This window comes from Boleophthalmus pectinirostris, unplaced genomic scaffold (genome assembly GCF_026225935.1).
Source record: "Boleophthalmus pectinirostris isolate CB_2022bp ecotype Guang Dong unplaced genomic scaffold, ASM2622593v1 HiC_scaffold_12, whole genome shotgun sequence".
In the NCBI taxonomy this organism is placed as follows: Eukaryota; Metazoa; Chordata; class Actinopteri; order Gobiiformes; family Gobiidae; genus Boleophthalmus; species Boleophthalmus pectinirostris.
This window is the reverse complement of record NW_026571018.1, coordinates 4,936,939-4,953,186: the sequence shown is the minus strand read 5'-3', so window position 1 is coordinate 4,953,186 and position 16,248 is coordinate 4,936,939. Positions and strand designations below refer to the sequence as shown.

Below are 16,248 nucleotides of genomic sequence, written 5' to 3'. Positions count from 1 at the left end.
ATTATAATGTGTTTAATGCAGATTTGCGCAACTCTCACAGAAACAAAACTTAAAACTGCATGGCTAATTTGCATAAACTAAGCGAAGGAAAAAAAAAAACAGCTCTTGTGCGCTGATGCGATTCAAATTCTGTCAGATTAAAGGACATGACTCAGTGGAATACAGGTTAGTGTGACCAGATTTGCGTTTGTGAAAACCAGGACACTGTACGGGGGGAGGGAGGTGGGGACTCGTCATCGACATTAAAGGTTGTATGGAGGATTTTTTTTGTTTCAAATTGTCAATGATAGCATTATAGAGGTGCAGTAGCCTTGTAATTATGATGACCAAAAAAAAGAGAATAAAAATTCATCAACTCTGGACGTGGTGGGGCTAAACATTTGCCAATAGATAACGACACTGCCTCGTTATCTGTGAGCTGACAGGCTGTCAATCAATCTCCCTACATTTCTAGCGTAACTGACTTGCCTGCGCCGCCGTTATGTGGTTTACGTACGACTGTCACGCAGTCCACAGACGCAAGACGCACAGACGCTGTTTACTCCACCAACGCAACAGTTCTTAGTGGATTTTTTGGCCTATATCTTCCTCACAGTTCACACAAAGTTTGTTGCAATGGCGACAAGAATCCAGGAGCAGTTCGCCGCAAAAGAAAGTCCGTTTTTGAGGTCGCTGAATGAAGAAGACAAGGGGAAAAGCAGCGAAGCCAAACTAAGGTGATTCTTGTAGATTCATTCCAGCGATGGCGCGACTGAAGCAGACGCAGGGTCTAAAGACTGACGCACTGGTCGCCAAATTACTCCTGGACAGGAAACTTCTGCTTATTATGAAAACGTACTTTATTTCCAAGAGCTAGAGAAATGTTTGTTTGAAAACGTCATTTTCAAGGCAAAGAAAGAGTCCGCTTGCTGCTGCGTGTTGTAGCTAGTTCATTCGCACTGAATCTCCGCGCAACCTTCTCTGCTCCCCTTTCCTGCTCCTGTCCCCGCTGCCCGTTCCGCTCTTCCCCCTGCTCCTCACTTCTCCGGGCACGGAATCTCCGCGCACCTCTCCCCTCTCCTCTCTCCTCTCCTCTCTCCCTGCTCCTTGCTCCGCTCTTCTCCCTGCTCCTCACTTCTCGTCCGCGAACGAAATGTCCGCACACCCGCTCCCCCCGCTCCTCACTTCTCCGTCTTGCCTAACCAACACTGTAGTTAGTTGTTTACAAGTCATGTGCAGCGCACCGGCTGTAAACAAACCTGTTTCTGGCGTAAGGAGGAGGAGGGAGGAGGTGTTTCTACGTAGGAGCTGTGGGGGGGGGGGGTGGTTTCACGCATGCGCAACATTTGAAAAAGGACAAACAGTCACTTGATTTCTCGTTCCTTGGAAAATCGTCTATACAACCTTTAAGCGACTCTCACCTGGCAAAACCTTTTCATGTTTTCTGTGTCCTGATGAACTTTTTCCCACTGGACACCGAAACATATGTTCCTGCTTTGTACACTGTGCACATGGACTCACACTTGTCTCGACTGGAACGGAAAGCGTGGAATTTCTTGTACAAGTCATCGTTAAATACACATTTGCGCTTCGGCACGTTGCAGACTGACCGACTGTTTGTGTCTGCTCACTCCGTCTGAGCTACATGTGCGGACCTCTGTTTGTCCCCGGAAACGGACTTTTGGTCACCGTACGCTACTCACAGCAACCTACATTCGGTTTGTCGATTAAAAATGAACGGAATCGATGAAATTCTTAATGATCAATTATCGATTAATCAACTAATCATGCCCATCCCTAGTACACAGGCTGTGTTGCCAGTTCCAAAGTCGAAATCCAGTGTTTTTAAACCTAAAATGCTTCTCTCTGATCTGAATCGTCACTAAAACTTCAACCCCAGCGCCTTGAGCCATCATGACTCAGGGCTAGTGCAGCCTCTGTAGCTCCGTGAGTGAATCCTGGCATTTCTGATCTTTCACATGAGGCCTGTTCATGCACTGAGAATGAGAAAAAGTCACAAGCTCAGTCGTGATTGCACTTTTTTTTTTTTTTTAAACTGTAAAAGCCCAGGCTCCACTCAGTTCCTTGTAATGCCGTGTTTTTGTCAGCCACTATCTGTCTGTGTTGTGTGTGAAGTGAAAGTGTTGGTCCAAACCTCCAGAGACAGTAGTTTGGTGCGCTGCCCTCGGTTTGGGCTTGAAAGGGACAATTGTAGCTGAAGTGGCTGCGGGCGAAGCTTTAGTGCACTCTTTGCTTCTGTGTCAGCTGATTGAAACTTTCCAGCTCCGTCCGTAGAACCTGTTACAGCTCACATTCAGCGAAACAGTCCTGGATTATGCAAAATTGGCTCTGGATTGGCCTGACTGATTGTGTGAATGAAACAAAACACAACTCCAGGTGTAGTTTTGAGGAGGCAACAGCATTAGAACATGACTTAAAGCTCACAGGAGTCAATTACCATATTATTTGGACTATAAATTGCTCCGGAGAATAAGACGCACCAGACAAAAAATGCACAATGAAGAAGAAAAAAACATATATAAGTCGCACTTTTTGGGGAAATGTATTTTGTAAAATCAGAGACCAAGAGTCAAGTTCTAGTAAAAACAACAGAAGAGAGAACAACAGACTGTTAACGTCACATATGAACAGTTCTTCAGATAAACTATAACATAAACAACAGAACAAGTTTATCAAACTCTCCATCTCACTCCAAATCACTAAATCCATTCAATTCTTCCTCCTCTGTGTCACTTCTGCGCCCCCTCCGGAGTTCCAGTTCCAGGTAGAATTATTCCTGCCTTTTCTGAATCCTGACAGGATGGTTTCGGTGTCACTGAAGTCCAGGTTTTGTCCATCCATCCAGTGACTTCAGGAAAGTTGCATGGTGCATCCTCCCGGTTTTCATGAAGCTGTGTTTTCCATCCTCACTTTCCGCCAGTTCCTCACAAGTTTCTCGCTCACTCCAAACTTTCTTTCTGCTGCTCGATTACTGTTTTTGGCTGCATATTTCACTATTTGCAGCAGGACTTTCTGCAGGAGACATGCGCAGTAGAGAGCGAAGTGACAGTGATACAGGAGTAATAGTTGTACTAGATACTGACACACAAGACTAGAGCCACTCACCGCTTCAGTGTGAAAATTTTAATATATAATAAGTTGCACCGGAGTTTAAGTCACAGGAAACACCCAAACCATGAAAAAAGTGTGATTTACAGTCCAAAAAATAAGGTATGTTTAATTTTAGGACCTTTTAAGTAAAAATCTAATATATCTTAGTCTTATATACCGTATTTTTCAGACTATAAGTCGCACTTTTTTTTTTTTTCATGGTTTGGGTGTTTCCTGCGACTTATATATTAAAATTCTGTACCACTGAGGAAAGGCTGGAATAATTCTAACTAAAAGGTCTAAACCAGGACTAAACCCAGTCTAAATGCTAGGTCTAAACCAGGATTAAACAGTGTCTAAACCAGGTCTAAACCAGGCCTAACCAGAACTAAACTGGGTCTAAACCAGGACTAAACCAGGTCTAAACCAGAACTAAGCTAGGACTAAACCAGGACTAAAAATTAGGTCTAAACCAGGACTAAACCAGGTCTAAACCAGGACTTCAGTGACACCAAAACCATTCTGTCAGGATTCCGAAAAGCCGGAATAATTTTAACTGGTCAATTCCTGGTCTCTGATTTTATAAAATACATTTCCCTCAAAAAGTGTGACTTATATGTTTATTTTTCTTCTTCATTTCGCATTTTTTGGCTGGTGCGACTTAAACTCCGGAGCCCGAAAAATACGGTACAGTTCTTACAAGCGAAACAAAACAAAAGAAACATGACATTACATTAGAAAATTCCCCTGAAAATTGAGTTTGCACATTGAAAATCATGATCCGTTTTGAATCTACTGTCATTTTACCAACGGACATTTAAATTCGTACATTTCCCTGCGTCGGTAACATATGTAAACTCCATATGTTTACACCGTCGCACTGGCTCATAACGAAGCGTGACTTGCATTGATTAAAACGCGTCATGTGACTCGGGGCTGCTGGAGGATTACCATGGCAACAGGCGTGCTCTGTGGCAGCTTGTGTGTTATCACTAATTAGTCAGGCAGCGGTTTCTTTATGGTCCGGCTCTTCTGTCTCTCACGTTATTATCCCAAATGTGAAATGTGTTTTTGTCCGACTCCAGTTATTGTTTCCTTGATTTGTTCTTTGCAAAGTTTGTGATCGCGGTTGGATAAATTTGGTAGAGACGTGCAAAATTGACTTTCAAGAGGTTTTAAGCAGGTGTTAAAGGGCCTGAACCAATTTTGTTTTCGTGTATTTGAGAAAAACACACGGGATTTGTCAGGGGTTTTCAAATTGGGTGAATGTGAGTTTGTTTTTTTGTGTGTTTTTTTTTTTTGGAGTACATTCATGAACAATTTTTGCAACAGTAAATGATTTCCAACTTCATGCAGGCGACTTTTAACATCACTGAACATCAGAAGGACACCAGGACTAAACCAGGACTAAACCAAGACTAAACCAAGACTAAACCCGACTAAACCAGGATTTATCAGGGTCTAAACCAGGACTAAACCAGGACTAAACCAGGTCCAACCAGGTCTAAACCTGGACTAAACCTGGACTAAACGAGGACTAAACCAGGTCTAACCAGGTCTAAACCAGGTCTAAACCTGGACTAAACCAGGATTTATTTGGGTATAAACCAGGACTAGACCAGGTCTAAACCTGGACTAAACGAGGACTAAACCAGGTCTAAACCTGGACTAAACCAGGACTAAACCAGGTCTAAACCAGGTCTAACCAGGTCTAAACCAGGATTTATCAGGGTCTAAACCAGGACTAGACCAGGTCTAAACCAGATCCACACCACAACTAAACCAGGTCTAAACCAGGACTAAACCAAGTTTAAACCTGGTCTAAACCTGGATTAAACCTGGACTAAACCAGGACTAAACCAGGACTAAACCAGGTCTAAACTAGGAGTAAACAAGGACTAGACCAGAACTAATCTTGGACACTGAGCTTGTGGAGCAGGATGTCTGTAAAGGACTTGTCCTCATGGGGTGTGAAGCTCTGCGGTGGTGCTTTCGCCTGCTGTCACCCGACAGTCTACAAAAACGCACCTCTGGGCCCCTCTGGACACTTAGTCCTGGTTCAGTTCTGCTTTAGTCTGCATGTGTATTTAGAATTGATTATTACCATTTACATGTTGTTGTTTTTTATTATTATATTGTGATGTTTGAGTTCCTGTGTCCAAATAATTTCAACTGTGGGTCAATAAAGTTTGTTTAAGTCTAAGAGACCTTTGACAGACACAAAGGCGACTGAGAACCTTAACTGGAAACAGAAGTGTAGTTTGGAGTGCCGACATTATTTGTGTACACATTATTTTAAGTTATACATTTAGAAATAGCTTCCAACGCGACCAAAAACATGTCAAAAAGTTTTTTAAAGCCACAAGAATGCAAAAAATATTTGTTCTTTAACTCCTGTGCTGAGCTGTCAGAAGAGCCCTGCTCCCTGGTGACTCCCCACTGTCAGGTCAAATCCACTCTCACCTTTACAAAGATGGAGAAGGCTCTAACAGCTCTGGAGCTTTGTTACCATGGAAACCGGAGTCGAAAGGATGAAGCGCGGGCCGACAGACACCGCCGCGCAGGAACAAATAACTCCCCGACAAAACCCCGTGTCCCGCCGAGACACCGGCATTGGACATCAAAACGTTCAGCTACCTCTGTGACTTATCTTTGTTTTACAGGAGGAGGAGGGTGAATTAAAGGTACACTGTGTAACTTTTCAACTGGAAGGTTCACCGTGCACTTATTTCCATTCTTTTCCAGGAATGTATGGCATCAAACGAATCTTATCTGGCACTGAATTTATTTAATTACAGGTAGGGATGTAACAATAACTAAAATATCGTGATATTGTATCGTCAAAAGTCTCATAATATATCGAATTACAAGTTTCTTTGCTTAAATACATGGTTTTATAGTAGGAATAGCTAGTAAACATCGGAAACTACATATCCCATGATTCATTTCAGCGCAGACGACATGAAGAAATATGTTTTTGACTTGAATTCTTGGGATTATGACGCAAATAATTCACACCAAAATCATATCAAAGTATTTAAAAAGCAAAAAAGTGCCATATCTACAATTATATTAGTCTCAAAATTCAAAATATTGCAATGAATATCGTACCGTGGGATTTGGATATCGTTTCATTTCTAATTACAAGTGTTTCTAAAAGTTTTGTCCAGTTGGCAAAAATGAATTTTCTTCCACTATGGATACTACTGGTGCGTTCGTTTATCCATCCGACTTGAAGGTCTGGGAACGTTGCCAAGCGACACACACAGACACGCCCCTTTTCCTTGGATGGCGCAACTCGAAACTTGGAAGAACTCGGAGGAGACCGAGCAAGGTTTCCGAGATAGAATCCAAAAGCATGTGGACAGTGTCACTTGTAGTATGAACTGTTTTCATTGTGTTTGGAGCTTTAGTGGTTTAAATGGCAATTTCTCGTATTACTGCAAAACTTTACTGCGACTGTATTACTGCCTATGGGTATAGTAGTATCAGTGTTGGGAAGGTGACTTTTAAAATGTATTCCCGTACAGATTACAGATTACATACACCAAAATGTAGTTTGTAACGGAATCCATTAAATTAGTTAAAGTGAGTAATGTAATCTGAATACTTTGGATTACTTGATTTGCTGTAGAGAAGCAAAGACGAGGAAATCTTCACATAAGATGTTTTTTCTGCTAAAAGAAAATAACAAGCCCAGACTTTACTGAACCAAATTAAAAATATTATTGATAGAAGATGAGGAGACACGTCCACACAGCAGGATTTAGTCCTGTTAAATCCTATTTTTGTCCTGGTTTAGATCTAGTTTAGACCTGATTTTAGTCCTGGTTTAGATCTAGTTTAGACCTGGTTTTAGCCCTGGTTTAGACCTGGTTTTAACCCTGGTTTAGATCTAGTTTAAACCTGTTTTAGATCTGGTTTAGACCTTGTTTTAGTTCTGGTTTAGATCTAGTTTAGACCTGGTTTTAGTCCTGGATTAGATCTAGTTTAGACCTGGTTTTAGTCCTGGTTTAGATCTAGTTTAGACCTGGTTTTAGTCCTGGATTAGATCTAGTTTAGACCTGGTTTTAGTCCTGGATTAGATCTAGTTTAGACCTGGTTTTAGTCCTGGATTAGATCTAGTTTAGACCTAGTTTTAGTCCTGGTTTAGATCTAGTTTAGACCTGGTTTTAGTCCTGGTTTAGACCTGGTTTTAGTCCTGGTTTAGATCTAGTTTAGACCTGGTTTTAGTCCTGGTTTAGATCTAGTTTAGACCTGTTTTAGATCTGGTTTAGACCTGGTTTTAGTTCTGGTTTAGATCTAGTTTAGACCTGGTTTTAGTCCTGGTTTAGATCTAGTTTAGACCTGGTTTTAGTCCTGGGTTCAGTCCTGGTTCAATCCTGAATTAGTACTGGTTTAGACTTGGTAAAAAAAAAAAGAAAAAAAAAAGGGATAAAGCCCAAAATGTGAAAACAGGAAAATCCCGCCGTCTAATCTAATTTATTTTAACAAAGTAACTGTAATCCAATTACCACTCACTGAAAAAGTAACTGTAAACGAATACAGTTACTCATAATTTGTACTCTGATTACGTAACTCCGGTACATGTAATCCGTTACTCCCCAACACTGAGTAGTATTACTGCAATACTTTACTCTGTCTGTATTACTGCAGTACTTTACTGCATCTGGATCTGTGCCTGTGGGTTTGGGAGTCGGTGTTTCTCATGTTTTTAGCTCATTTCCTGCTAATGTGCCAAAATGATCGACTATCACCTGACACCAACACTTTCACTTCACTAATATACTGAATTATTCTATTTATACGGAATTATACTATTTATACTGAATTCGAGGTTGTGTCGTTGAAGCACAGACTTATTTTGGAGCGTCTGGTTCTCGGCCAAAGCTAAAGCAACAACAGTTTTCCAGTTTGTGTCCATGTTTTTGTCAGACACACGAAACATAATAAAACAGTTGAAGCGCGGACACGACATTATAGCTGAGATCCCAGCGGGACGGATGGACAAATGAACGCAGCATATATTGTGTTTCTCTTGCTGGTCTCTATGGTGATAGATAAGTTTAATGCCATGCTGTGGAATATTCCAGACAAAGCAATGAAATCTCCACCAAGGCAATTTTATAGATGTTTTAATTGTTAAAACTTAGATTTTTCTTCCTTTTGTTGCTTTCTTTCTTTTTTTCTTTTTTTTTTACTTTTTACTACAACTTGGCCTTGTAGAGATAAATGAGTTAAATAACTAAATAAATGATCCAAATAATTTCCCTTGTGGATCAATAAAGTTCCTAAGTCTAAATGCCATACTGTGGAATATCTCGAGCAAAGCAAAAGCATCTCAGTGGAGACAAGTTGCAGACACTGCACCAAAAAAAGTTAGATTGTGCACCAAAATGTTTGACCTTTCTGTTGTTTAAATCAGCGGTTTTGTTAAACCTTGTGAGGTGACTGCAGTTGTGAAGTTGAGCTGTACAAAACTAAATTGAAGATCAGGTTCTGATCTCTTAGCCTGATTCATGAGCCGGTTTCACCGTCTGACCTCGCAGCATTAGATTCGTTCGCTCAACAGTAGGCAGGTACTTTTTTATTTACCAATCGCTGCTATTTGGTCGTGATGTATGTAATGCGCCGCCAATGGGACTAACTGGTATATTAAGTTTTTCCCCTTGATAAACTTCACCAAACATTCTCCTTGTTCCGGCTTTAAATCCTCGACCTCGGGAATCGCCGCCAACACAGAATGTCTGTCTTCGTCTACATCCATCTCGACGCTTTGTTTACTGTTGTGCTGTTCCACAAAAGGACCCAGACAGACGCGACGAGTTTGACGTCATGGCTTCACAGCTCTTCACTGATTGGTCGGTGTGCGGGTGTCCGGGGTTCGTGCAAATCGTCTAGTGTATTTTGATTCCTGATCTAGTCGCTGGAGAGAAATGAAGTGGAGCAGAGGCACTAGGTGGCGCCTCGACCAAAAAAGTTACATCGTGCACCAAAATGTTTGACCTTTCTGTTGGTTAAATCAGCAGTTTTGTTAAGCCTTGTAACGTGTAGTTGTGATGTTGAGCTGTACAAAACTAAATCGAGGATCAGTCCCGTCACTAAAATGTACGACACAAAACCAAGCTGTACAAAATGTGCTTGTTTAAAGTCGAATCTGTGGCTGTTCTTATTTTCAGTTCATCTGTATCGGGATAGACAAGTCAAACCAATTTTCTCTTCTTCATCCTGAGTGCAGAGTGGGACATAACACTTTGTATTTCCAGTCTAATGACAGTCACAGTGAGCAGCTCGGAGGCAGAGCAGAGCATCAGACGTTTTTCATTGACAAAAGTGTATTGTGTTTATCCGCAGCTCTTTAAACAGGATTTAAAACAAATCAAATGAAGGATTTGTCCAAAACAGCGTCTGGAGAAAAGCTTTTCATGGTTCTTGTGCACAGCGTGGCTCTAATTTGAAAATGAAATTTCTCTTTTAGCTGCTTTCTGTTGTGTGCTGTCTGCTCAGGCTCACTGCTCACTTCCTCTCATCATTGGTTTTGTTTTGTACCTGTAAAATTAACAATTTAAATGAATAAATCAGGCAGGTGATAATTGTGTCAGAAAATCTCAAAAATAATTATGTTGAAAGTGAAAATATAATAGTTTTAGTGTGTTCCAGCCGTCTTCAGAGGTTCTACTCAGAGTCAGCGTTAGAAAATCAAACATGGCGGTCCCTGCGTTTGGCTAAAATATTGATCGTACTCGTGGTATTTCCCCTTTAGCTGCTCCCTCGTGTCCCTCCTGCGTCTGTGAGCTGCTCCTGCACAGCGGTGGAGCGTCTGCAGTTATAAATGCGCTGTTATGCTCTGTTATGTTAATGTGTAGACCTCCAAGAGAGACTGAAGTAGGCCAATAGAAACTACACGTGCATCCACTTCTTATACTTACAAACGCAACCGTTTTTGTGGCAATTTTCATGTATAATTTTTGTAGTCACCATTATAAAGTTACATTTTTGTTTTAACTAGAGCCTGACCAATATCAATATAAAACCAAAAATAAGAAAATGAAAAAACAACAGTTTTCTTCATTATTTGTCTCCAAAACCAAAATGAAAAAACAAATAATGATCCGATTTTTCAGTTTTCGATTCTGTGTTTAAATGAAGAATGGAAAAAACGGATAACGACCGTTTCCCGTTTATGTGACTTCCATGACTGTGATGCCGGATTGAACTAGGACTGATCCAGGTCTGGGACCAGAGTGGGACTGAGGCCGAGACCAGACCAGGACCAGATCGGGACCAGACTGAGACGGAGACCAGACAAGGACCAGACCGAGGCTGAGACCAGAGCGGGACTGAGACCGAGACCAGGCCGGGACCAGACTGGGACCAGACCGGGGGTTCAGAGCCCACAGCAGGGCTGGAGCTCGAAGCTGAAGCTTGGACCCCGCAGAGGCTCGGAGTCAAAGCTCAGAGTCCACTCTGGTCCTGCTCTGGTCCCGCTCTGGTCCTGGTCTGGTTCCGGTCTGGTCCCAGACCTGGATCAGTCCTGGTTGTTTTCATGTTGGTTTTGGAGACAAATAATGAAGAAAAGAGTTGTTTTTTTCATTTTCTTATTTTTGGTTTTATATTTAAAACGAAATGAACAAATGATACATGGATTTACTTGGACACTTGGAGACATACTGCCGATCAACCTAAATCTTGCCAATCTGGGCTGATGAGCATTTTATACCTCATTATGAAGCTTAGACTCTATATTATGTCCATTTAATCGGGGTGTAATGATATCCAAGTCTCACGATACGATATTGTCACGGTATGAACCTTACTGCACGATATTTATTGTGATATTGTGGGGAGGCTCACGATGAGAGATGTAACAATATCCAAATCTCTCAGTACGATATTTTCATGATATACATCTCATGATATGATATTTATTGCGATATTTTGTGTAGGTGAACAAACAAAACTGTTAATATGCTACTTTTTCCAAGACTCCAAAGAACCAAGGCTTAAAAGTGTGTAGAACTGTTATTTCTTCTTGTAGTCTGCACTGAAATGGAGAAAAGGATCATGGTCTATGTAGTTCCCTCTGCCTTTTTATTTTTTTTATTTATTTTTTTAGCTATTCCTGCACCATAACTCTTCATTTAAGCAAATAGACTTGTAATTCGATATATTGTGTCCACGATGTTATTGTGAGAACTTTGATGATACGATGCTGAACCTCGTCGTCGGTCCACGAAAAGACTGTTTTTACGCTTGCCATCTCCCTCGGCTCAAAATACTTCCTTGTTTTTGTGACACCAGCTGATCACATGACCAGCGTTTCAGGCGGTTTTGCGTTACCGTGGAAGACTTGATTACAGACACAGAAACAACATATATGGACGCAGATCATTTCTGATACGCGGATTTGTTTAGTGTAAACTGGGTCTAAAGGACACGACTCTGTGGAATATGTGTGATCTTTCTGTGACAGAGGATGTGCTGCTGATGGTGAGTCTCTTCTGTTCTGTGAGTCTGTGTATCGTGTTGGAGATGATTCATGTGAAACTTTTCAGAGATTATAAGTCTGCAGGTCTAAACCATATAGCGGTGCGGCTTCGTAGCTCACCAAAGTCGTACTAAAAATGCTAATAAATACTGTATACCCCGGTAAAATCCTCGGAAAGTTTAACGGTATCAAAATTTGGATGCCGCCCAACCCTAAATTCTACCAAGGACCAGTGCACATTGTCGTTGCGTCCTTGAACAACTTGCAGCGACAGGAGAGTTGCAATTTTGCCATCACAACTTTGCAATCTCACCGTTACGTTACATTCCTACTACGACGTACCCAATGTACTGTCAGGACAGAGACAGATGGGTCCAAACTTCAGATTGTGGCGTGTCTTTGTATCTGTGTAATAAAGCGAATGCGCTGGGCCTCGATTGAAGCATAAAGCAGGGAAGTGGTCGCTTCATCCTGGCACAATGCTCAATCTCCAGGACTATTTTCCTCTTGGGAGACGGACGGATGCCAAAGTGTCTATTATTCCCAGGCAATCAGGCTTCTCCAAAGTGCTGACATAAGGTGAAATTACCTCCTGTTCTCCGCATCGCTCCACTCTTGTTTGGGACAGTCCTGGAATCCTGCCAGCAACGCCAAATGGACGATGGAGCTGTTTGAAAAGCTTCGTGGGTGCTTTTAGTATTTTGTCAGATTTCATTAGAGAAAGTGCAAATGGGTGGTGTACTGCAGTGGCTCGCAACGTTTTTCATCTGGGGGTTGTGAAAAGTATTGAACAACAGATACTAATCGCTATTAAAACTTATATCGAAACTAGAGCATTCGATTACATTTTCTTAAACGATCGTCGGGAGAATTAACAATTGATTTTTGATTAATCATTATTCTGTTTCTATTATTACTATTACTAATCTGCATAAATAAACTCAACTTTACAACATATAAACCATAAAAACTCTAGAGCCACATCAGCCCAGTTTGAGATTATAATGTGTTTAATGCAGCTTTGACACATTTGTTTATGTTTTACTGTTGATGATGATGATGGTGAGTCTGTTCTATGTGTGTGTCATGTTGGAGATGGTTCATGTTTTCAAAGATCAGACGTGTGCAGGTTTAGCGCAGCTCTTTACTTAACATCATTTCACGCACTTTATTTATGTTGGTCACTTTATTTATTTTGGTGACTGTTGTGATGAAAAGACTGAAAAGTGTTTGTCTTCTGGACGCATGTGACTCAACTTTATGTTGCAGTAACTGGTAGGGTTGTCACAATAACCAAAATATCGTGATATCGTATCGTTAAGTCTCAAAATAATATCGTGGGCTGTCACAATATATCGAATTACAATTTCCTTTGCTTAAATGCATAGTTTTATAGAAGCAACAGCTTATAAACATCGGGAACTACATATCCCATGATTCATTTCAGCGCAGATAACATTAAGAAATATGTTTTTAACCTGTATTCTTGGGATTATGACGGAAATAATTCACACCAAAATCTTGTCAAGGTATTTTAAACGCAAAAAAGTTTCCTATCTACAATTATATCAGCCTCTTCAAAATATCACATTAAAAATCGTACTGTGAGTTGCATATGCTGATAATATCGTACAGAGAGATTTGGATATCGTTACATCCGTAGAATATGACAATAAATGTTGTACCAAAGCATTTTAAATGTGATCAAAGCATTTTAGAATGTTAGTCTTGTTAGTATGTATAATATCGTAATATCGTGAGTTTTCCAATGATATCACAATAAATATCGTACCGTGATGTTCATACCGTCATGATATTGTATTATGAGACTTGGATATCGTTACACCCCTAGTAACCGGGATACTGCCGTGTACATGCACCATGACGAACCCGGGATGCTCAAAAAACCCGATCATAACTGATGTAGAGGTAAACACACTCACTGAGGGGGACAGTGATCTCCCAGGAGGAGCCAGAGCCCAAACATGGGACTGTGAGGCACAACTCTAGTGCCTCACAAGCAAACTACATTCAGATTAAAGATGAACGTAATCAACAAAATTCTTCAATGATCAATTATCGATGAGTTGACTAATCATGTCCATCCCTAAACAAATCTGTATATTCATTTGAGCAGGTGTTACTAAAAGTCACAAATGAATGGTTCCTGAAACTTTAGAATGATCTTGAGCTGTATCAGAACAAGTATAAAAGCAGATAACCTAGTATGTAGTACTAGTACCCATGGACCACGGTGGAACCTACCTGGACCACTGAGGTATTACACAGAAATAAAGCCACATGGTAATATAAAAGGAAAAAAAAAACAAACAAACTACAATTTATTGTTGAAAATCACATTGTATTGTCTAAATAATGTTTTTAATTCTCGTTGTATCGGAATCAGTATTGAGCATCAAGATTATTTCTTAGTGTTGAAATTGAGTTTAAACTTTTAGTATCATGACAACACACTGGGAAAAAAAAAAACAATATCTAGGTAACTTAAAAATACTTAAATTAATAATATTTGCTTTATTTGAGTAGCTTCAGCTTGACAAGTAAAATGATCCACCAATGGAATAAGTGTTTTTCTTAATTCAAGCAACATTAGATTTTGTTTCTTATTTTAAGTGTAAAAAGTTGCTGTTTTTCTTATTTTAAATGTAGCAAGATGTATTTTCATATTTTTAGTACAAAAACTTTTATTCCATTGGCAGACAATTTTACTTGTCAAGTGAAATTTACTCAAGTCATGATCAAACTTTCTTAATTCAAGTCATCTTAACGTGACTAGATGTTTTTTTGCAGTGCACTACCCTCTATTTCACACCAGTGTTTTTTAGTAATGATAAGTCTGATTCAGAGTGCAGCGATGGTTTCAATGGTGGTCATCTGGACACTGTTTTTGCAATCAAGATGTTTCGGCTCCCGGCCAAAAGTCAATTCAAATTCAAATTTCATCATCAAATTTCACTATAAAATTGAAAATGGCTTCTGGATGGGAGCCGAAACATCTTGATTACAAAAACAGTGTCCAGATGACCAACGGTGAAACCATCTCTGCACTGAGCCACTCCTGGAAAGAACGAGTCGGTGAGGACGCTGGAGCCAAAACGCAAAAGTGGCTCTAAGAGACTGTTTATCTTCAGTATAAAATGCACCTAAACCAGAACTAAAACCAGTACTAAACCAGGTCTAAACCAGGTCTAAACCAAGAATAAACCAGAACTAAAACTAAGTCTAAACCAAAACTAAGCTAGAACTAAAACCAGGTCTAAACCAGGACTAAACTCAGGGTTAAAACTAGGTCTAAATCAGGACTAAAACCAGGTCTAAAACCAGGACTAATCCAGGAATAAAATCAGGACTAAAACCAGGTCTAAACCAGATCTAAACCAGGTCTAAACCAGATCTAAACCAGGTCTAACCTAGGGCTAAATCAGGACTAAAAGCTAGACTAAGACCAGGACTAAGACCAGGTCTAAACCAAATCTAAACCAAAACTAAACCAGATGTAAACCAAGACTAAACGAGAACTAAAACCCGGACTAAATCGGAACTAAGCCAGAAGTAAAACCAGGACTAAACCAGGTCTAAACCAAGACTAAAACCAGGACTAAAATCAGGACTAAATCAGGTCTAAACCAGGACTAAAATCAGGACTAAAACTAGGTCTAAACCAGGACTAAAACCAGGACTAAACCAGGACTAAACCAGGACTAAAACTAAGTATAAACTAGGTCTTAACCAGGTCTAAACCAAGACTAAATGAGGACTAAATCAAACTGCAGGTTCTCTCCTGGTCTGAAGGTGGCGCTGTGGGTTTTATGTGCCTGTGTCTGTGAGGATGTAGAGGCGGAGATGTTCTACCGTCTCTGATAAATAGTAGATTGTCAAGTTCAGCTAATTATGTCGTTTTAATGATGCTGAAGTCCAAAAGTGGCTGTACCAGACTGTTTATCTTCAGTATAAAATGTTTGTACAGATACACGAGCAGCTCTTGGGGCCAGAATGAGACCACTGTGGGTTTTCTAATCAGTTCTAAAACATTTTATCATCAGTGGAAGCAGGAAGGTTGTGAAAAACACTCAAAAAAACTCATAGTAGAGGAGCAGGAAACTAAACCAGGACTAAAACCAGGTCTAAATCGGGACTAAATCAGGACTAAACCAGGACTAAAACCAGGTCTAAACCAGGACTAAATCAGGACTAAACCTGGACTAAAACCAGGAATAAACAAGGAATAAACCAGGACTAAAACAGGTCTAAACCAGAACTGAACCAGGACTGAAGCAGGACTAAAACAGGACTAAACCAGGAATAAACCAGGTCTAAACCAGGTCTAAACCAGGACTAAAACCAGCCCTCAAACTAGATCTAAACCAGGTCTAAACCAAGACTAAACCAGTACTAAAACCAGGACTAAACCAGGCCTAAAACCAGGCCTAAACAGGCCTCAAACTAGATCTAAACCAGGTCTAAACCAAGACTAAACCAGTACTAAAACCAGGACTAAACCAGGCCTAAAACCAGGACTAAACTAGAACCAAAACCAGGACTAAACCAGAACTAAAAGCAGGTCTAAACCAGGACTAAAAGCAGGTTTAAACCAGGTCTAAAATTAGGACTAAAACCAGGTCAAACCAGGTCTAAACCAGGATTTAACC

At 40.4% G+C, this 16,248-nt stretch overlaps 1 protein-coding gene across 3 annotated transcripts in view; it reads left to right on the top strand.

Moving 5' to 3' along the window:
* cadm1a (cell adhesion molecule 1a) overlaps positions 1-16,248 on the top strand; it is a 360,817-nt gene that overhangs the window by 195,701 nt on the left and 148,868 nt on the right. The window lies entirely within an intron of this gene.